This window comes from Megascapheus bottae, chromosome 14, assembly GCF_031878675.1.
Source record: "Megascapheus bottae isolate mThoBot1 chromosome 14, mThoBot2.hap1, whole genome shotgun sequence".
NCBI lineage: Eukaryota > Metazoa > Chordata > Mammalia > Rodentia > Geomyidae > Megascapheus > Megascapheus bottae.
The window spans coordinates 17568555-17592983 of NC_143522.1; the positions used below are offsets into that span (position 1 = coordinate 17568555).

The following is a 24429-nucleotide window of genomic DNA, read 5'->3' on the forward strand; positions in this document are numbered from 1 at the left end:
AGTATTTCAAATAAATAAATAAACATATGTACAATATACCAGGTAACAAAGTCAGATACAGTAACCACATGAGATTAACCATAACCCTCCTTACTATTTGACTAGTGATTCTGTGGGACTGTTGGCCTTGTTAGCTGTCACTGTTCTAGATAGGAGGTCCTCTTTCTATCAGTACAGGTGTAGCATGACTCCCACGGATCCAGCTACACCCCAAACTCCAGATCAGCCACTAGACTCAGTGAACCAGGAAACTGTCAAAGCTGAAAGCAAAATTAAGATAATGGAAGAATGTCTGCTATTGTGTTTTGATATGTGTGAGTTATTGCTGCTTGCAACTTTGCTGTACGTCATCTGCTATTGTTAACATTTGTTATATCAACCAATCAGAGGCAAGTATATAACTGCCAAATCTATCCTTTTCATTTTGTGAGGCTGTCTAATTTTGAAGCTATTAATAACCTTCTTATTCCTCTTGCTCCTTTCTTCTTCTTCTTCTTCTTCTTCTTCTTCTTCTTCTTCTTCTTCTTCTTCTTCTTCTTCTTCTTCTTCTTCCTCCTCCTCCTCCTCCTCCTCCTCCTCCTCCTCCTCCTCCTCCTCCTCCTCCTCTTCCTCCTCCTCCTCCTCCTCCTCCTCCTTTGAGTATCTTCTAAAAAAGTTATTGATGATACTGATATGGCTTATTAGACAATTTCACACAGAAGATGTCTAAGAAGTTAAGCAATATTGGTTGTATCCATTTGAAGCAATTGGGAATTATCTTTATAGTGGTATACCACTGTAAAATGTGTGTGGCACCATGAATTATGCATTTGCAGGCAGAGGTAAAAGGATAAATTTATTAAGGTGTGACCCTGAATGTTACTACGGGGTTACATAAGAAGTAATTTTATTGGTAGAGATACAAATATTGCCAAAAAATTTCATGACAAGTCATAGACTTGTAGTCTGGCCAAGAGTCAGAGAGTTCACATTTAATTCATCTTTACTATGTGTGGTACTACTAAGGAATAAAAGTGAAAATAAGTTTTGCATTTAGAATTTTAAATTGGTATCTAAAATTATACTTATAAAAGCTTTCTTTCTGTGGTGCTAAGGACTTTAGGCCAAATACTATGTCCTTTCCCTGGGCTGTGAATCTCTTTCTGCTCTATGACCTGAAGGAAGAGACCATGCAACATCATAGCAGCTTCTCCATAAAGGAGAACAAAGAGGGTACCTTGAATTTTGTGATGATACTTGATGAGCAGGGACAACTTTGTCAAGATGTTCCATTTTTAAAAATGTTTTGTTGTCAGGGTGAGGTATAGAGGGGGTTACGGTTACATTTGTGAGGTAGTGAATGTGTTACTTCTTGAACATTGTTACCCTTCTCCATGTTTTTCTTCCCCTTTCCCTCCCTCCCCCCTCCAGAGTTTCAAAGTTCACTTCCAACATATTATCCTATATAGATGTATATACAGGATACTCGCTACCAAAGTCAGGTACAGCAACAACAGGGGATAAGCCACGATGTTCCATTTTTTTCGGAGAGAATCACAGGGAAGGGAAACATTTACCAGAGCCAGGGAATTAAAATGAGGCCCAAGAGATTTTTTTTTTCTGAATTACTTTTTCTATCTGGGTAAGTCACCTTAGGTAACTTTTGAAAATGAAATAATGAATAAATAACAAAACTTATTCAATTTCTTAAGCCTCAGCCTTTTGCTGTATAATGGGAGGCTTCTGGGAACCAAATGACACCCAGTATATAGGGTGTTATTTAATTAATGCTTAAAGGACATAAAATATTTTAAACTAATATTTCACTTAATATTTTTAAACTAATATTCCCTGCTAAGCATGACTTGGGATTTTGATTCAACTTATTTAATTTGTTGATCATAGTGTCTGAGCACATGGCCTTGACATTGTCCCTGAGCATTTTTTTTTTTTTGGCCAGTCCTAGGCCTTGAATTCAGGGCCTGAGCTTGGGCTTTCTCAAGGCTAGAGCTCTACTACTTGATCCACAGCACCACTTCCAGCTTTTATCTGTGTATGTCATACTAAGGAATCAAACCCAGGTCTTCATGCATGCTAGGCAAGCACTCTACCACTAGGCCACACTCCCCACCCCTTGAGCTCTTTTTGCTCAGGGTTAGTGTTATACTACTTGAGCCACAGCTTCACTTCTGTTTTTCTCATGGTTAATTGCAGCTAAGAGTCTCGAAAAGTTTCCTGCTCAGACAGGCTTCCAACCATGATCAGATCTCAGCCTCTTTCCTGAGTAGCTAGAATTACATGCATATGGCACCAGTAACTGATTACCAACTTATTTTAGGAAGGTAGCTAGGAGTAGTCCTGGGCTATATAGCAAGCCTCTGTCTCAAGATAAATACAATAAAGAAAAGAAAATACAAAGGTCATTTGGAGAGCTCACACTATACTATTAGGTTGATTTTTCTCTTCTGTCATTTACTTACGCATTTTGGCATGTGGAATTTACTCTCATGCTTTCTGCAAGCTTATGTCTGGAAACTTCATACTTAACAGATGACTCTCAGTTGAAGTGAAGAGTCATTTTATTTTCCCGGTCAGTTTTCCAAGTTTCTAAATTGAGTTTCATGGGATCAGTTTTGGTCCTAAGCTTACACTTGAAGTAGAAACTATGATGTTGAGGATTTGACTTAATCTATTTTATTCTGTTAAAACATAATCTTATAGATTTAGTAATTTATAATGAACAGAAATTGGCCAGTTCTGGTAGCTTCTAAGCCTAAGATTGTGGGGTTAGCAACTGGTAAAATCCTGTAGCCACATCATCTCATGACAAGGAGAAAAAGAAAAAGAAAGGGGACCAGCTCGTCCTTTTTTATGAGGAGCCTACTACTCTAGTGATTGGTTGTAGCATAAATCCATTTTTGAGGGTGGTTCACCATGACCCAAATACCTCCCATTACCAACCAACTTCTGATACTCTCGCAATGAGAGTCAAATTTTGGAGCAGGCTTCAGTGTCCTGACTGAACAGGACTGCACTAAGATGGAGTTGTGCCAGTGTGACCAGATGCACTGAATGGCTCCAGAGGAATTCTCCAACAAAACAAACTTGTTACTGCTTCCAGAAGAAGAGAGACTAGACCTAAGCAAGAACTAGTAATAGCTGAAATTTATTTAGTATTTAGTAGGTACCAAGCACTCATCTGATTATCATACATATATATATGATCTTGTGAAACTTGCTAATCATGTAATTGATGATCCTTTAAACTTTTTACATGTAATGTATAATATATTGCATAATATGTTATATATTAAATATACATTTATATGTATACACAATATATAAGTATATACAATATATGTTATATGTTATATATGATGCATATATTTCATATAGTATAGATTCTGCATATATATGTACATATATATTATATAATATATTATATAACACTTATAAATAGCTATTATATAAGTGTTACATAAACATAAGGTTTATTTTTGTTACATATAACATTTATATAATATATACATATAATATATATTATATAGTATATCATAGGATATATAGTATACTATATTATATATAGCATATGTAATATACAGTGTTCTTTAACCATCAAAATAATCTACATCACAGAACTAAAGCACCGAGTTATAAATTGCTGACTGTCATGTAAGCTACTAAGTGCTGAGAGCCATGGGATTCAAATGGAAGCAGACTCTTGACAATTAGTACCTCAGTTACAATCCCATTGCTGGTGCTCACAAAATACATCGCCAACCCTCTAAACTTCAATGTCACATCCTTTATGGATTGTGAAATGGCTAAGAATTAGATCCTGCTTCTTCCTCTCTTCTGACTGATTTACATTTAAGTGATTGCTTTATCACTGATTTTACATTAAATACAGAGGTGTGACTAAGTAATTCTATCTTGGCAGCATAAATTAAGAAAATGAATGCACTTAGAATTATTCGTCCCCTTCCATTTTCTTTCCCTCCTTTTTCACAACATAAAATACCATTTACTGAACACCTACACACAGTATGTGGTACCATTCCTTGCTCTTTCCTAATTTTCTTGGCTTTCATAAAAATGTCTTCTATTATAGAGAGGAAATAAAATCATTGAAAAGTATGACATCTCTTTTCAGTAAATAAGTAGGGATTTATACAACTCTGGAGAAGAGATAGTATAAATATGTATTTTAGTAACATTTTATCACAAACATTGGTGACAGTAGTTTCTTAAACAGCAAGCATATATTTCAAAATAATGAGTCAAAACTGTTAAATTTTGGAGGAAAATGCAGCTATTGTTTGTTTTTCTCTTTGGGTAGTTATCAAAATATGTATTTCCCCTTGAATGCATCATCTTGCTTTTCTATAAGACAATTTTACCAACTCCTTTATGGAGTAAAAGTAACAATAAAATAGAGAAAGTTTCAAAGTGTGGGTTTTTTGAGTAGGTTTTCTAATAAAATACTGAGAAGTCAGAAAGTAGACCATGCTTCTGGTTTGATCAAAAGGATGTTAGTGAGATAGCATTGGCTGAGCACAAGAAAGACATTAAAAGGGTTCCTTGTTCCCTAATGTGAAATGCCTGAGAGTATCCTGTAATTTACTGCTTATTTTGTGCAATTATGTATTCCTAACAAATATTTTACTTAGCCTGACACCTGATAATCTATGATCATGTGCAGTGTACTGAGGTAAACCGATTACATTGGCCTTCTCACTGGGATGCCTTTGTTCCATCTATGAGTTAGTGTAGAGAAAGGAGAATTATCAGGGTTTGTGGTAGATTTCATTTTCACTCCTGGCTGTCAGGAATGTAGGAACATTGCCTGAAGAAGTGGATCAAGGCTCCTAACGATCTGTAAAATCAAATTCTATAATCATTTTCCCCCTAAATGTTCTTTGTGGTAGCTTTAACAAAAGCGTTAGCAAGTTTAGCAGATATGTGAATTGTTCTAGGGTTGCTACGCTAGCTGACAAAAATGGCTAAAGAATTAAAATAGGAGAGAATGTTCTCATAAGGAACAATGTTTCCCAGGCAACATTTTTGACTTTCATACATGTTAGGATTTTTTTCAGTTACTTCGTTTGGGTACTTTTGAATGTCACTTTGTATTTTTTTTTTAAACTTCAAGCACTGTTAATATTCTGTTGCCAACATCTCAAATGGCATATCAGCTTTTGGTTTGTATCTGTAACCATTTTAAAATTTAAATTGCATTCAGAAGCATGTGAAATAATCACAATTTTAAATTAAATTAAATTTTAATTTTAAATTGAGTTTCAATTTGCAATGAAATTAAATCTTTATTTTAAATGAAGTCCAATTTTCAGTTATTTTAATTATAGTAAGATATAATTACATTGAGTATTTAAATTCAATTAGTAATTTAAACTTAAATGCAAAAGCATCTTAAGGAAATAAAAATAGCCTGAAAAAAATCTCCTCATATAGGAAATGCAGAAATTCTTTTGCTGATAAAGACCATTGGGATCTGACAGCTTGTTTGTTTACGGGAGGGTCAAACTGCTCAAAGTGTATAAGGAAAACAGTGGCTCTTCAATAAAGGAAACAAAATTAGGTTGTTTGAAGGAAAATGAATGAAACTGAAGAGCATCACATTGAGCAAAATGAACCAGACTCAGAAACATAACTAAAGCTTGCGTTTATCTTATGTGTTGAATCTAGACCTAAGTTTAAAAATGACAGGAATGTCAAACGGGAATTGTTTTCAGGGGGTATCAGTGGGAGGGAGAGAGAAGTGAAGGAGGGAGTGAGGGTGTGTGTGTTAAGATAAAGAAAGTATATTATGTTCATGTACAAAAATAGAATTATAAAGCTCATTCCAAATTATGTAAGTGGAGAAAAGGGAATATGAAAGTAAAACAGAAAGTTATTTATTAAACAAATATCACAAGTAATGTGTTCTTTAGGAATGAAAAAAAACTCTGACAAAACTAAATTGTGTTTTATTGTTGGGGTGATGTATAGAGGGGTTATAGTTACATTCATGAGGTAGTGGGTACATTTCCTCTTGAACATTGAACATTGCTTTCTTCCACTTTCCCTTCCTCAGCTCTTCCCAATCATCTTGTTTTTCCCCATCCCTTCCTTATGAAGAGGCTGGTTTTTGAAGAGTTAAAAATAAACAGAAAAGAAAAACAGGGCTGGAGGTGATTATAAAACTTGGCTAAATTTCATGATGTAATTTGTACTTCTAATACTCCGTACCTGGGTGGATATCAACAAATATAAAGGACTAAATGCAATTGACTAAAATGAGTCATAAAAGTAAAAATCTGACAAAACAAAAAATATATGGAAAAAATCTGACAAAACAGAAGTTATCTTAAATGTATTTAGAAATCTGTAGGAAATGAGAAATTCTCAATTAAATACTGACATTTCTCTTTTCCAAAACATGTTTTGTTAGCAGAAACTAAAGTTCAGCTTTTCTTTTGAGCACTTCAAATATTCTTGAATGATTTTCAGTTTCCTCACTAATTAAAGCTTGACAGGATGCATCCCTTAACTCAAGGAAGCTTGACAAATAGAACAAATTAGACATTTAGGAGGTTGAATGTCAGTTGCTGAATTGATTTTGAAAATATGAGCATTGTAGTTAGCATCACTGACCCTTAGTTTCCAAATCTGCAAGATGAGAAGGATAATAAAAAGTTGCATTCTTTTCTTCTATATTCCTCCTTTGCCATCTGTATATAAAACCAAGTAACTTGTTTATCTCTATAAAAAACTTCCAAGTTTGACACACAATAGAATAATAATATTAATAATGGCTAATATATGACAGACATTGTGGAAACAGATTGCCTAATTGTCTCATTTAATCCTGACAACCAGCCAGTGAGAAAGTCATAAAAGGGAAAACAGATGCTCAGATAAGGGACTTATAAAAAAGGAGACACAGTGAATACTGAAGCTAAACTTCAACCCTGAATTGTATCATTCCAGAGTTCACAATCTTCACTGTTCATTGGTCTGAAGTCAATTCATGTTTGCTGTATTGCATTTCAACAGACCAAAGTTTCTTTTTATAAGTTGAGTGCATATATACATACATACACAAACATACACACATATACATACCACACAGAACACACACACACACACACACACAACACACACACATATCATACAGTACTATTAAGTTTGATTTACTTTTTTTTGTTGTTGTTGTTGTTGGTTTTTGGAGACTATACTTTCCAGTGAGTTCCTAGGTGCTGGTGCTTCGCCCCTATAATTCTAAATACTCTATAGGATCACAATTCAAAGCCAACCTGGATTGGAAAGGCTATCAAAAGCCAGAAGTGCTCAGGTACAGTGCACAGGCTTTGAGTTCAATCCCCAGGATAAATACACATACACATACACACACACACATACACAGAGTCAAGTGTGTGGTCTTCTTAAGAGGCTAATAGAGCATTGTGAATGCAGTATTTCTTTCACTGTACATGCAGACCAAGTGAGGATGAGGGAAGATGATGAGGTGAGCCTATGAATAAAGGAAAGAAACAGCATCTACAAAAAGAAATAATTACAAAATTGTGATGTACTTCTTTTTTTATTTTTTGTGAGTCATGGGGCTTGAACTCTGGGCCTGGGTGTTGTCCTGAGCTCTTCAGCTCAAGGCTACTCCCCTATCCCTGGAGCCACAGCTCCACTTCCCATTTTTTAGTGGTTAATTGGAGATAAGAGTTTCAGGGTCTTCGCTGGGAGTTTGGCCTAGTGGTAGAGTGCTTGCCTAGCATGCATGAAGACCCGGGTTCGATTCCTCGGTACCACATACATAGAAAAAAGCCGGAAGTGGTGCTGAGACTCAAGTGGTAGAGCTCTAGCCTTGAGAAAGTCCAAGGACAGTGCTCAAGCCCAGGAGTGGCAAAAAAAAAAAAGAGTTTCAGGGTCTTTAGTTCTGGACCTGGCTTTGAACCATGATCCTCAGATCTCAGCCTCCTGAATAGCTAGGATTACAGGCATGAGCCACTGCGTCTGGCACACTTCTGTTTTGATACAGAATAAGAGTGTGTATCTCTGAATTCAAGTGAGTGTTGAGGCCATTATTCCTCATTGCTGCTTAATAGCGACCAGCAATGTTCACAGACAAGGTTCTTTGAGGTTGTGTGAGGAGCTTGCGTCTTCTCTGTAAGCAAGGAGCTGTGGATGACTTTTCTATCTGCACTTTCCTTCTCTGTGTGAAGAACTGAGGAAATTCTCAAAATTAAGAGTCACTTGACTATATCCTGCTTTCATCTAAGGAAAGTATCTAATGAAAGCATCTATTTTGCCTACTAACAGAGATGTGTACATCTATCTTGCTCTTAAAAGTTTCATATATTCTTACTATACTTTAGACCACTGCTAGTTATCAGGGTTCCAAAAATGACATGCTGGTTGCTGCCTTTGAGGATTTTGAATCAGAGAAAGACCAACAGAGAACCATAATACTTTGTGATCAGTACAATGCAAGAGATAAAAAGTAATGATACTTTCTGTCATTAAGAGCTTAATTCGCTGCAGATCTTTCCAAGAATTATACATATTTCATTTCATATTATTGTTATAAAATCTTATTGGAAATTCTTTCTTTTGCCAGTTGTGGGGCTTGAACTCAGGGTCTGAGCACTGTTGCTGGGCTTTTCTCAAGGCTAGAGCTCTACCACTTGAGCCATAACATTACTTCCAGCTTTTTCTATTTATGTAGTACTGAGGAATCAAGCCCGGGTCTTCATGCATGCTAGGCAAGCACTCTACCCAGAAATCATTTTTATGATTCCAAATTAAAATGGGAAATTGAGACACAGATATCTTAAATAACTTGTACAAGGCTTATTGCAAAGAGATGAGCTTGTTCTTGAATCCAGATAATCAAATCCATGAAGCATCCAGATAATCAGAGTACATGAAACACCAGGCAATAGTGCCTCATAAATAGTAGTAAAAATAAAAGCCCTGATGGAGATGGGAAGATATTCTCATTATAATCAAGTTATAATAAAAACTGATTTGTATACTTGGCAAGTAATATAAAGGTAGGTAAGCATACATCTGTTGACCTGCAGCCCACTGTGAATTTGGATGTAGCCACTTAGTAGAGCCATTTATATAACCCAGGAAATGTAATCTTGCTAAATCTTAGTTTTCTCACCTATAAAATGAGATAATGTTAGTATGTAACTCAGAGATCTATGAGAAATGCTCCATGAGGTAACATTCTGGAGTACTTAGGAAAGGCTTGGAGATTAGCTTGGGAGAGATCAGTACATATTCGTTTCGATTAAATAAAGCTGGTGAATTGACAAATCATTTCTTGACAGCATAGGAGTTTGTCTGATTTCTTTTAGAGGAAATAAAATATGGCAGTAGTGAAAGGCTGGCAAGCAAATCAAAATGTGAAAGAAAAATACTGTAGCCTGGGGGGGGGAAATGGTCTTTATACAAATAAGTGGTATTATCAGCTTTCTATTGCTGGAACAAAAATGCTCACGAAACAACAACTTAAAAGGGCAAAAGAGTTGCTTTGGCTTATTGTTTCAGTCTATAGTCACTTGGCGTGACTTGGATAACCCTGAATGTCTTTATTTTGGTGTGGCAAAAAGAAATGATGGGGGACTATGGTGGAGCAGACCTGATACCCAAGGGTGTTGGTAAGCAAAGTAAGGAAGGGAGAAAGGGAGGGAGGGAAGGAGAGAGGGAGGGAAGGAGAGAGGGAGGGAGGAAGAGAGAGAGAGAGAGAGAGAGAGAGAGAGAGAGAGAGAGAGAGCCAGCCCTTTAGAATCAAAGTCCCTTCATCAGACATAAGCTCTGAATGGAGAAATGCATCAGTCCATTTATACAGTCAGAACTCTTACAATCCAATCACTCCCCAAAGGCCACCCTCTGAACACTGCTGTATTAGGAACAGTTTTCAAAACATGAATGAAGCACTGTAGGGTACATTTAAGATCCAACATTGTGCTGAGGATATAGCTCAATGAAAGTTCTTCCTTTGTATGCATAAAGACCCTGAGTTGAATCTCACAGCAGAAAATTAAAGAAAAATAAGTTAATGAAAAGATCAACCATTATTAGTTCAGTTTTAAATTTGAGATGCTTGAGTTCACACTCCTTAAAGACTGGGTTTCGTTAGTCATTTCTGAAGTGGTAGAGTGACAAAACACAGATGACTCCAGATAAACACACGAAGTTCTGCCTTACCCACCACCACTGTCAAACAGAAAAGGGAAGCTAGAAGAAACAAGGGCAATATAACACAACGTGTGCAGGAGAATGACATGGTATATGGTTGATGGCCCTTCAGAAACAAAGGAGGCCAGAAAGTTTGGTTTGCCAATACTTGTGTGATCAACAACATTATCTTTCAAAAGTGAGAATAGGTAGTAAACAAAAAACATCATGCTTTGGTGGACAGAGAGAATTCTTTGCTAGGTGATTTACATGGGCTACAGCTTTTAATCTTAACCACACTAGTCCTTTTCCTCAGTTCTGTTTTTAATTAAAAAGAGGGGCACGGTGAAACCAAAAAAAACATAAAATCCTGGCGACTCTAGAGCAAATGAAGGAGGTTTGAAACCCACCCCCTAAGCACTTCACCCATTCACTGCCCACAAAGTTTTTTTTTCCACTATTGCCTTACCTCCAAGCTATTTTCCTTTAATCTACTTAAAACCTCTTGATGAATCCTACAAAATGTCACTTGCTAGATGTCATAATTCCAAACCTTTGAATGACTCTGTCCTAACTGTGGCAGCAAGGCCATGGTTATTTAGCCTGTTTTATAAGGTCTTTTAAAATTTGACATTTAAATGTTGCATCATGATTTCTTAATACTATTCACATTGGTTTATCTCTTACCTGCCAAGCCCTTCTAGTCCCTCAACTGAAATACTATTCCCCATTTTTTTTGTAGTAAAGCAACTCAAAGCTCATAACTCTTGATTCTCTTGTAGTTTTACTCTTTTTTTGACAAATTGCCATTATCCTGTGCAAATCTGCAAACTACTTTATGTTGTGGATTTCTTTCTTACTCTCTTTCCCATATTTCTGTAAAACATATATATGCCTCTATCTATCTATCTATCTATCTATCTATCTATCTATCTATCTATCTATCATCATCCTTATCCGCTGTCATCATCATCTATCTATGCAATGAATATTGTATCATCACATCTTGTTTTTCTTTACATTTTTAGCAAGCATACTATGTTCCATATTATAAAAAATCTATTAAAATATTTATCAAATATTGCTTTATGGCTTCTAGTTTAAAAACTCAATATTAAAATCAAGTACAAAGGAAGAAAAACACTATATCCTGGTTTTTAAAGTGATCCCATTTGGCTGGAAAATTTATGTCAGTCTGGAGTCTTATTAAAATCAAATCTGAATGAAATAGAACCATCTTCACTTTTCTTATTCAAGTCTCAGTAGACCAATACAGTATTTCAAAACCAAACACACTTATGATTTTCTTCTCAATCATCATTGCTGTGGTCCCAGAGAAACTCATGACAGCTGTTCATGGTCATAGGCGCTCACAGATCATAAATTTTGCAAGCTCAATTGGTAGCCAAGTGCAATTTGATGGGGCAGGTATAGAAGGTTTCTTCAAATTTAGCATGTGAAATATGCAATTCTCATGGCTATTGTGAAGAGTGAGCTGATCGAACATTGAACCCCAAGAATAAATACTTCGATAAGTTTTAAGAGTAGTGGGGGAAGGAGAATGCACTATAGAGAAGTGAAGTAATAGATTGCACAGTGAGAAGTCATAAACTTTAAGCCAACCACTAAAAGAGTATTTGTATCTTTGTTTTTCTGTTTCCTTAATGTCTCTCCTTTAATCTCTTACCATTCTCATTGTGAAAAGCAACAATTCAGATCTTGTTGAAAATATATTTCTCAGTAACAGTTTCACTTATGTTATTAAAGATTAAATACCACAACTTTTTTATGCAGATCTTTTTATATTTATTATTTGTCTGTTTCTTTTTTCCATATATTTTTTATTGTAATTAATAGAAGGGTTACATGATATTTGCCAGACAGAATGTGCATTAATTCACATACATTGATACTGTTTCACATGTCTTGATCCCCATTTCCCTCCCCCCACCTCCACCCCTCAACTTGTTTTCCCTCCTTCCCTATCCAATTTCAAATAACCAAATACAAATTTATCCAATATATCAGGTAACAAAGTGAGATACTGTAACAATATGAGATAACCAAGGGACAGCAAAAGAGATGAGAGATGACATAGTACATTAAGAACAACAATAATTCATTATATGGCTTTTGTTTATATTCATTTATCTAGGCATTTATTACACATGCATTCAAATTACTAAAAGTAAAAATCAGTAAGTCATAGTATTTAGTGGTTGGTTGTTGCGGTTGGTTCTTGTCCTCTGAGTAAAGTTATTATCTTGTAGGGAGTTAGAAGAGGAGGTTGTAAAAGAAGGGGAGGATAAAATCAGGTGAAGAAAGAACAGGGAACCAGACTGGCATGGTGCTGATGCCTGTAATCCCAGCTACACAGGAGGCTGATGTCTGAGGATTGCAATTCAAAGCCAGTCTGGGCACTAAAATGTGAGAATCTCATCTCCATTTAACCACCAGAAAGCTGGAAGGGGTGCTGTGGCTCAAGTGGTAGAGCAATGGCCTTGAGGTGAAGAGCTCAGGGACAACACCCAGGCCCAAAATTCAAGTCACACAACTGACAAACATAACCCAAAACAAAAAACAGGGAACCATTATCTTATGAAGCATAATGGTGGGTGCTGGGTCTTCATTGCACAGATTAGGGCCAAAAAAAGAAACAAGGGCACCATTGTATTTGTTCCTACTGACCTGGAAATGTCACCTTGCCAGAAGCCCCAGAATCAATTGTTAAGAGAGAGCAGATAATGGTGAGGTGGAATTTGGATGATGCAACTGATAACTCTCACAATACAAACTGTGCTGGGCATGGTGGCTCACACCTGTAAACCGAGCTACTCAGGAGGCTGATATCTGAGGATCAAGGTTCAAAGCCAGCTGGGGACCTGTGACTCTTATCTCCAATTAATCTCTAGAAAATGGGAAGTGGAGCTTGGCTCAAGGGTAGGGTTGTGGCCTTGAGCTGAAGAGCTCAGGGACAAGTCCCAGATGGACTTCAAGCTTCCTGACTCACTAAATAAAGAAAAGAAAGAATGCAAACTGCATTACCTTTCTTTTTTTTTTTTTAGGCTACATGTTTATTCAACTACAAGTACAGCACACTTGGCCTGCGAATTCAGAATATATATATATATGCATATATTTATATTAAATACCATAACATAGAACATAAAAAAATCTTACAAGGGTGCATTACCTTTCTTTAATCTTGCAATAATGTGATAAGTATCTTATATGATTAAGTAGCTAGACTTCCATCATGCATTACCGTAGTTCTATTGCAGTTACTGAGCTCCAACTGTGTCCCAGGTTACTTTATCCCTGTGCTGCATGCTAGAGATGCACATTTTTATTGTATATAATGCTATATAGATTTACAAATTATATACATAATAATTATAATATTCTATTTGTAATATTATATGTATACTATTCCTATCACCATTTAAAATTTGGTAGAAAGAAAAAGATCTGCTCTCGACTTCTTTTTACCTCTACTGTTGGAATTAAGAATATATCTAGCCAATAAACAAGAAATGTTTCTTTTTCTATTTCTTTCTACTTTAACCCTATTATACTAAAATAAATCCTTGCTATTAAAAACATAATTATTAATCTAGAATATATCTAGCCAAAACAAAAGTTTGCTTTGTTTATATGACTATAGTCACCTTGGCATAAAAACTCTAATATTCAAATGAGATGATCCAATAGTAACCATTACTCCAGAATATATACATTTGGGCTTTACAGTATACTTTCACCTATGCTATCTCTTTTCATCTCAATGACTCTACACCTCTTCATTTTAGAAGAGATGGAATTACAATGCTTCTTACCTTGACAAACACAGATAGATGTAGATAGCCAGTCAGCCAGCCAAAGTCTGTGCTTGCCACTACTGAAGATCTGCATTTGATAAATGCTTGAACCTAAACCTTACAGAGGATACATGAGCTGTTTGTGGTTTGATTATATAGCCAAACAAAGAATGGGCTTAAAGTCTTTGAACTCTAAAAGCAATGATTTTTCCACATGTGTCAGTGGTGGCTCAGTTGACTTATCAATCTGTTGAAAGCCAGGAGTTTCTTCTAGAATTTCTCCAGACGTAAAGTTCCAGGAAAGCTGACCACATTTGACTCTTTTTTGGCAGCTCATGTAATAACGGTGCAATGGAATAGGACAGGGATAAAGAAGAAAGACAGACATTAATTGTAGGTAATAATAAAGTTCATCCACAAGCTGACTGCCCAGAAATTTTCCATTTTGTTCATACCCTTCTAGTCATTATTTTAAAATGCATTGTTTCCTTCCTGTGCTTATTTCTTTAATCCTCTGACATGGAGAGATATTTTTGACTTAGTTCCATAAAACATTAGAAAAGGAATAATCTTTGAGATTATTTAGCTAAACCCTTTTAGTATTTATACATGAGGAAAGGCAACAGGAGAAAATGTATCTGTAGACTCAGAGTCCTACGAAGGGAAGACAATTATCCATCTAATGAATTGCTTAACTACAAGTCATTGTGTGTTTAAAAATGAAGATATATGAGTTGGCCAGAAGATTTCAGTTTAAAATTTGCCTGACTTTAAGTCTAAATAGGCTGATATATTATGTCAATTATCTTATTGTTTTTGGATCAGATATTATATCACTGTAATTACAGCACTGGGGCCTAAAAGAACATTTATGGGTCCAGATATGTGGAAGCCTTTAAAAATATATGCTATGTGAATGGATAATAAAGCACATATAGCTGACTATGTGAACATAATTTACCACCCCAAGGTGGTTATCTTCATGCTAAGTTATATTTTTATTATCATCAATTAAATTGTATTGAGTGAGTTCCATGGTTATTTGTAATAGGATGGAAAACTAAGGATATTGTATAAAAATATTGGGCAGTTGGAAATGAAATAGTTTGTATGTGTTGGTGTGTGTGTGTGTGTGTGTGTGTGTGTGTGTGTGTGTGTACATGCATTGAGGAAGGGGACCAGAATATGACTAATTAAAAGGAGGGACATGTTTAAGGTATTACTTTGTGTATATGATTGTGACACATGCTGATAAAATGGATATATTTAATGCTAGCTCTACACAATCTGTTCTGTTCATTGATAATAATTTGCCTATGTGCAAAGTCTAGTTGCAATGAAGGTATATAAAATCCCACGTATAACGCTAGCAATGTTTTTTTCTAAATATAATATGGAACTGTAGGAGTTAACAAGTATTGAAAACTGTTTCTTTCATGATGATACTTAATTGTTTAAATGTATTTAATTATTTAATTCTCAGTCTCCTGAGTTTAGTATCATCACCATCTCTCTTATTTCACAGGAAATTCAATTAATTGGCTAACTTTGCTAGGCAAACATGTGAAGGATCCAGGATTTGAACCAAGACGTCTTGTACTTTAGGCACATTGTTGACTAAGCCACTTATATTGTCTGTGAAAGGAAATTTGGAGCAATGAAGAATAATAACTTTTGCCTCACAAGTAAAAAATCTAAGGGCCAGAATAGTGCAGTGACTTATCATTATTATCTCATAATTATTTTGTGAGAGAGTTTGAAGAATGATATTGTGCTCCTGAAAACAGGCTGAGCTAATTGTCGTCAGGTTGTGGTGACACTGACCTGCAGTATCATGCACTATTATTATTGCTGTCATTCATATGGAAGTCTTGAAAAGCTGCAAAAATCAAGTGATTGTTGCACAGTTTTCAGGTTTCATTTCCATATATAGGGCTCTTACAGAATTCTGTGAATAGAAATATCATTCTTTGTTGCTCTGATTATGTAACGTTTTCCTTGAAAGATTACATAGTATCAGTCTGTGGACTATTCAAGATTTTATATATGAGGAAGGATAATCTCAGGAAAGATGAGCTGGTGGCTCTATACTAGAATTGACAAAAGAAGAAGGAAATTGAACAGGCATCTCTTATTTCTTCCACCACTCCTAAACAGTGTCCTTCATCTCTCACAATTAGGGAAGAAAACCCATCCACAATATTCCCAGGAAAGAAATTACACAACCTTCTTCTTCCCTGCTGACAAAATAACACAGGCAAGAAAGCCGAATGTGATATCATTGCATCCTAAGTGGAAAACTCTACTAGTGAATGAGTTCAGGATAACATCAAAGAGAATTTGGCTAACCTGAGCTGTCATATTTCATGGGAAGTTCAGCAGGGCAATTTATCACAATTGACCCCATCAGAGAAGGACCAATCATCCTTCATTGACCCTGAGGTTGTGAAATGCCACCACATTTGGCCATAAAATTTATCATGTCAGGAGATCTATAGTCAGCACATTATACACTGTGAAATATGGCCACCCTGATGGGAATATATATATATATATGTATATGTATATATGTTGTAACTGACAAATTAGGTCTGCATTTCTTCTTAGTCCACATTCCTACCCATCAGGGCAGTCTGATTGGTAAGATGACTTGTGGTACCAATAAGCAAGAGAAGAGAACAAAAATCTGTACATATGTATGTCTTGAAGGAGTACTCTGTAATGAGGCAGAAATTATGACTTTTATCCTTTTGAGATAATTATTTTAAGAAAAGTAATGCCTGAGAGATGGAAGAAGATGGTGATGAAGCAATCGAGAAACGCGTTAGTTTCCTCTAATCAAAGATTTAGAGTCTAAAACACACTTTCCCCCAAGAGATTGACAACACAAATATAAAAGCAAATAGAGAATTCCAGGAATGGAAAAAATCCCTCATAACTGATATACACAATGACAGAAAACCACCAAGTACCTGGCTCCAGGACTGCACAGGACTCCGGGACCCAATAAGTGAGACTGCAGCATCCAGCTACAGAGCAATGCTAGGCAGCGCACAACAAACCCCCACATCGGTGAGTACCTTACCAGGGATTGCCCCTGACCATGGGAGACCAGTGTTGGTGATGACCCAGACAGCTTGCCCAGGACCCTTCCCTCCTGCCCAAGAAGGGCCACTACACTTGAAGAGGACAAAAAGGCCAGAGCCCTTCCACATCCCCCTCCAACCCACCAGTTGATTACCAACAGAAGACCGCTGGGACTCATACTGGATGGGTGCTAGGGCCCTGAATCCTCTGTAGTCCTAGTCTGTGGGCAAGGAAACCTGACCTCCTAGAAAACAGCTCAGACAAATTCCCAAGCACCAAGGGAAACTACCCTTTCTGAAGCTCATGCCCACCTTGGAGTTTGGTCTCTAGTCTCTCAATGTCCAAGGGCCTGCCAGGGGAGAATTTGCTGACCTGAGGAAGAGCTCCCTCTAGCTAGCCAGGGGCCAAGTGTATGCTCACAAGCTGGCTGCCAAGCACCGGCCATTCTCTGGATGATTACTAGCTCAAGGGTAAAGTGCATAAACGCCTGCACACCTGTGGGAGCCCAGCCCTTCTGAAGCACATGTTCATCACACAGGCCTGAATCAAGCTCTCCTAGCCACTATAAAGACCAGACCAAAAACTTGCTAGTTGCAGAGAGCTTGCTGGCCTATGGTGGCATGGGGCTAGTTCAAACAATATAAGCTAGCCTAGGCCATGCTCTGGCTGCCACCTGTTGGGCATGAGTAGGCCAAGTCCAGGTCATAGCCAACAATCCCAGAACCCAAATGTGTAAATCACCATGAACGATTAGAAGATTCACAAACAATGAAGACAACAAACCAAATGCAAAAGCCAATAACAATCCAGGGGAAAGAACCCAGGGAGGTGAAGAAGAAATGATGACTGAACTGGGACAATGGAATTGCGGAAACGCAAAAATTATTTCAAGAGTACAAAGAAGAAATGACAAGATCCAGAACTCCCCCCAAAAGGTAGGCAGTTAAAATAGAAATACTATACACCTCATTAAAAAACACATTTAAGACAATGAGGACTGATCTCCACAAAGAATTCAGGAGCATAAAAGGTTCTGTTTCCACACTGCAAACCACAGTGGAATGCCTGTGTAACAGATTAAATGAAATGGAAAACAGAATATTAGGAGCTGAAGTAAAACAGAGAAGCTAGAACAAAAAGTCAAAGGGATGGAAAAATATGTACATGTGACTTGTCTCTTTTTATGTGGTATTTGTTCTTTCTGCTTTCCTTATAATTTTATAACTTTGTATTTTTCACATAATAAGATCTTTGAGTACATGGAGTATATTCTATTCATTTTTCTCTTTTCTATATTGTTCACTGAATTTAATTGAATAGTACGTATTTAATTAAGAAAAAGTCTTTTCTATCTGACGAATATAATGTAACCCTTCTATTAATTACAATAAAAAATATAAAAAAGTCTTACCTGAATAAAAACATAATGACTTTGGAGTTTGAAAATGTTTTACATGTAAAAAAGTCAAAATAGACATTATGCCATGTTCTTTGTTCTGATCCATAGTTTCTGCTAGTCCATGACTTCAGAGTAGAGACTCATAGAAATTTCTTAAAAATTTCTAGCTGAATACTTGGCATGGTATCTCTATAGGAAAGTTACTCCTCTTGGAACACAGTTCAAAACTCTTACACATAGTTTCATTTAACAATGTCTCTCAAAGCTAGTTTAGCTCTTTATATTCTGCCTTTCACATTTTCATGTAAAAAAAGAAAAAAAATGAGGACGGGAAAGAAATGTAGTAAAAATGCAAATTTGCCAGGAGTGTGGCCTAGTAGTAGAGTGCTTGCCGAGCATGCACAAAGCCCTGGTTTTGATTCCTCGGTACCCCCTTCACAGAAAACACCAGAAATGGTGCTGTGGCTCAAGTGGTAGAGCTCTAACCTTGAGAAAACCCAAGGACAGTGCTCATGCCCTGAGTTCAAGGTCCAGGACTGGCCAAAAAATGCAAATCAACTCCTTCATTTCCTTGGTGAAGAAACTGAGGCTCATAGCTTTTATGTGACTTGATAAGATTTGTATTACTAGTTTATGGTAAACCAATACACCAGGAGCAGAAATTGATTTTTTTTTGTCAGTCGTGGGACTTGAACTCTGGGCCTGGGTGCTGTCCCTGAGCTGTTCAGCTTACCGCTCTACCATTTGAGCTACAGAGCCACTTCCAGACAACTGATTTTTTTTTAATTCTCAAGATCAGCATTGATTGGTTTCTTGTGATTCTTTGCATCATTTTTCATAGAGAACTATGATACTGTCTTTGGGGAGTCATGCTGACACATGTACATTTTTCTATGTAGGACTTTGCCGGAGTCCTTTTTCCTAAGGTAGAAAACTTCTATAGTCCTTAAGTTTATAGTTTAAACATCTTTTTCTCCAAAAAAATTTTTGAGGAAAATTTGTAGTTACAAGAGTCTATATTTCTGGATATGCAGAGGCTCATCCCCTTTTTCACTGTAAGGAATATTTTGGTGGGAGAGTAAGAATATTGTGTAAGGTCAAACCTTTGTTAAAAAGAACATGGTTTCATATGGCTAGAAAGAAACCTGAAGTTCAAAAATATCCTGTTATTATCTTTTTTTCTAGTCCTTCTACAACCTGACCTTTGCTCCAACCATTCTACAGAAATAAGTCTTCAAGTGGCTGTTAATGTGTGCCATCCTGGGAGATTTCATGATTACTCTTCCTTCTCTCCCTATTTTCCTGTTTTCTTCTTTTGCTTCTTCCTTGTTTACTTCCCTGTCTGCTTCCTTTCTATCTCCTTCCTTTTGTCTTAATTCTTGTCTCTCCGCTTCTCCCTATCTTCCTCAGTCTTACCCTGTCCTCTTCCCTGTCTTTCTGTTTCATTCTCTTTTCTATATATCATTGGAACGGAGATGTAGGTCTTGGGAATCTTTCACTACCTTTTTTTTCCCACATCTAGATCCCTGAAATATTATTAGTCCTCAAAATGCCAAACAGTTCCCTTTTCAGGGACATAAATATTATCCTTTTATTTTATTCTGATATCTTTGTTGTTTAACTGCTATGGCTTGCATAATCAAAGAAGTTGGATCCAGTACCAGTTCAGTATCATTTGTTTCAAGAATAACTTCATTTTTCTGGGCCTGAGATATTAAACAAGCAAAATTTAACCTCACCCAAATCCTGCTTAAGACATTTCTGGTTTTCAACAAAAGACGCAATTGAATGAATAATGATCATGGGAAATGAGCACACAATGACTTCATTTTGTTCCAGAATCTCAATGTAATATACTTTATCAGATTCCATGTATTTATTTCCATAGCTGGTATTAATTGGAGGCATCCCTTGTTAACCAGTCCATACTTGTGTCCTTTCCATCATAAGGAGCCTGGGAAATTGTACACTGATGTGACAATGTCTCTGTAGATGTCTACCACTGTGGTTCCTGGGAGTGGTCTTCATTCTTACAGTAGATGCAACAAGGAGATAATATCTTAGTTCTTACTGTTCTGGAAAACACTGTAGCATCTGACACTGCTAAGACCTGTTCTTTTTTTTTTCAAAAAATGTACTGATTTACTTTATTGTTAGGATATAGGTGATATACAGAGGGATTGGAATGATGTGAATTAGGTAATAAGTACATTTCCTTTTGTATAGTATCTTCTTTTCCCCCATTATCTCCCAGTCTCTTCCTCCTGTCTCCATGTGGGGGTTGTATAGTTTACTTTCATAAGTGTCCAATGAGCTCTACTGCTGTACTTTTTCAAAAACCTCTTTTTTTTCCTTCAGTACTGTACCATCCCACCAAACCTTCTGATAATGTACACTCGAATATACTATATATAAGGTAAGAAGACAGAATTACCAAAAAGAGAAAAAAATGAAGTCTGTTGTTTCCATATCTTGAAGTTCTTTTCAGTGTATATATGTTTCTTAATATAAATATGAAGAGGCACTTAGGCACTGTGCCTTTGTGTTTCTCTTTTGGCCTCGCTCTGTGTGAGTATCTAGAATCCTGTATAATTTATTATCTCCCAGTGTATTTTAGGTTTAATTTCTGCATATTAGGGAGAATGGGTACTGTTTGTCGCTCTGAGTTTGACTCATTTCACTTAACACAATTTTTTCCAGTCTCATCCATTTCCCTGTAAAATTCCATTTTTGTATAGGTATCATAGTTTTTGGATCTACTCCCGACTTTGCTTCTTAAAGCTCTGTTTGCTTCCTCCATGAGGCTTTATTTTCTTGATTTATCTCCAAACTTGGGAAAAAAGAATTTCAGTCTTTTATCTTGTTTTTGTCTTCTTTTTTCTTAAGCCTCCAATTCATATCTCTGCCACTTTTTTTTTTTTTTGCCAGTCCTGGGCTTAAGCTCAGGGCCTAAGGACTGTCCTTGGATTTTTATCAAGGCTGGAACTCTACCACTTGAGCCTCAGCACCACTTCTGGCTTTTTCTAAGTATGTGGTACCAAGGAATCGAACCCAGGTCTTCGTGCATGCTAGGCAAGCACTCTACCACTAGGCCAAACTCCCGGACCAGTTCCTCTTTTTTTTTGCCAGTCCTGAGCTTGGGCTCAGGGCCTGAGCACTGTCCTTGGTCTTTCTCAAGGCTAAAGCTCTACCAGTTGAGCCTCAGCACCACTTTCGGCTTTTTTGCTATGTATGTGGTACCGAGGAATCGAACCCGGGTCTTCGTGCATGCTAGGCAAGCACTCTACCACTAGGCCAAACTCCCGGATGACCAGTTCCTCTTAATCCCAGTAAATTGAGCATATTCTTTTCATTTTCACCTGCCATGTCTACTAGTTCTCTGGATTGCATAACCTGACCTCAAAGGCAATTTCTCTGATGGTTACTGTGTGTGTATGTGTGTGTAACTGCTGGTTAGCCAGCCAGCTATCTAAGCATTTTTCTTTCATTTTCTCCCTCCGTCATTCGTTGTATCACCATAACTTCCTCTTTAATCTGCAATCAGTTCCCCATGACCATCTTACAGTTAACACCCAAGTTCAGACCACTATTATTTCTTACCTCCGGTGATCTCCTCATTTCCTTGAAATCTCAGGTCTTGCACTCTTTATAAAATTGAGAAGAATAAAACTTTCTAAGAATAGTTACAAATGTAATAAAACTGTCCAAATTGCTAGGTCTCAATCTATTGTTTTGTGACAGTTTCTAAAGAAAAATAGAAAAACAAAAAAAGATAACTTGATGAAATCTAGGCAGAAAACACAAAGATAAGCATGCTGACATGCCAAGTGATGATGACACTTCAATTATACAACCTACTGAGAAAAAAGACAATGATCAAATCCAAGTAACCTATGTGTCAAAGAAAATATTAAGCACATCATATTTATTTTCAATATTATCTGGTCCTCTGAAACCAGAAAAATCTTTCTAATTTAAAAAGTATTCTCTGTTTACACCCTTTGCTGGCTTCCCATTGCCCCAGGATAAATTCTAAGTGTCTTGTTTAATTTGGCTTATAAAGGGCTATACCTTCATCACTATTTTTTTATAAATGCTTTAGATCTTAGTTAAGCTAAACTCCTTCCATGTCCAAAATTTACCATCTCCTGCCATCCCTCTGTAGTTATGGATAAAGAAAAGAACACAATAACTTATGGCCACTACCATTCCTAAAAATATGGGGAGAAAAAGAATCTTAAAGTGGATGTTTCTAAATATACATTACTACATTGCAAACTATAACTGTTCTAGTCATCTCAGCCAGCTAAATATTTCCATCAAGAAAAAATATTGAAATAATGTCATTGCAGACTTGGAAATAGATGGTTACAAGAATAATAAAAATTACCCTCTTTCAGGAGCTCTTAAATTTTTGATCCTGTTCCAAATATGATATTGAAGTTTACTTCTAAGGAACAATGGTACAAACCATTTTTTTAAAAAACTTGTTTCTTTTAGAATATTAGAAATTCATTATGTTTTCAGCAACTACTAGAACTTGAGTCTTAAGACTTCTTCACTGTCAGTGCTAGGAACACTGGTAAAAAGTTTATATTAATTTCAACTTGTTCCCCTAACCACAATGGAAGTTCTGTAATTGATGAAAATGTATACAACTGGTCAGCTGTCAACACCTTGGCAGTGTTCTTGGCAGATTTATTTTCAAAGAAACACCTTTGAAATAAAGACAGAATCATATGCCAATAACATTTAAAATGGTTCTTGCCAAGTTCTGACTCAGTGGTGCTTTCCCACAATGGCTAATTTTTCTGGAAACTGGCTTCAATCCAGTAGAAGTTGTTTAACCTTTTGAAGAGTCTACTCATGTGGCAGGAAATGTGTTAATGAGTTTTGGTAGATGAAAATTATCTTGTTGGTCTGTCCATTTCAAGATTTCATAATTTAGGTAGGAACAAAAACAGTGTTCTGCAAAGCTATGCTGCAAATGATATTCCAGAGATAGGAAATTCTACAGTATGTTATTCAAAGGAGACAGATGTCCTAGTATGTTTCTCTTATCCTTCTCTTTCTTTTCTAACACTCTCCTTTTTTTCTCTTTCCATGAAAGAATTGGTTTTGAGTTTTTGAAGTTCAACACAGAATTTTTGAGCATTGCCAATAGTTTACAATGTTCTACAAATCACGGTACATGGTGTTATTGCCATCAGTGTTGAGAAAATGAAAGTATTAAGAAGGATCCAAGAGAACCATTCACAATTGCTTTATCTATTCAATTTCGTATATCATTTCTAGTTGGTGGAGATGACTTGGAATGACATAGATGATTTGGACACTGCTAAGAGTTTGGATTATTTTAAAACAAAAAGTTGAGAAGCTTTTTTTTTTGCCAGTCCTTGCCCTTGAACTCAGGGCTTGGGCACTTTCCTTGGATACTTTTTGCTCAAGGCCACTTGAGCCACAGCACCACTCCTGGCTTTTTCTGTGTATGTGGTATTGAGGAATCGAACCTAGGGCTGTGTGCATGCCAGGCAAGCATTCTACCACTAGGCAAAATTCCCAGACCCAAAGTTGAGAAGATTTTGATATTGGTTTGGAAGAAAGACATTTAATCTTCATAGTCTAGATCTTTGTTAGGAGGAAAGAGATAGAGCTTCAAGTAATGATAGCCATTTGTGCTTTGTAGAGCAATCTCCCCACTGCTAGGTACAAGCATTACATTGTACATTCGCTTTTGCTTTGAAGCTCAGAAAGAAATTACAGTACAAAAACATTGTCTAAACCTTACCCAAAAATTGACTAAACCTTACCCAGCATGTTCAGAAACTTGAGATTGTACTTGAAGTGAATGACTAATGCAAAATACTCTTTAGATATGTTCTGTCATTAATAGAATACCAGGACTCAAGTTAGTAGATTGACATGCTTAAACAATAAGAAAAA

The 24429-nt window shown here is 36.5% G+C and overlaps 1 long non-coding RNA gene across 1 annotated transcript in view; it reads left to right on the forward strand.

Annotated features, from left to right (window-relative positions):
* Nucleotides 1-24429, forward strand: part of LOC150054772 (uncharacterized) — a 214952-nt gene that overhangs the window by 14367 nt on the left and 176156 nt on the right. The window lies entirely within an intron of this gene.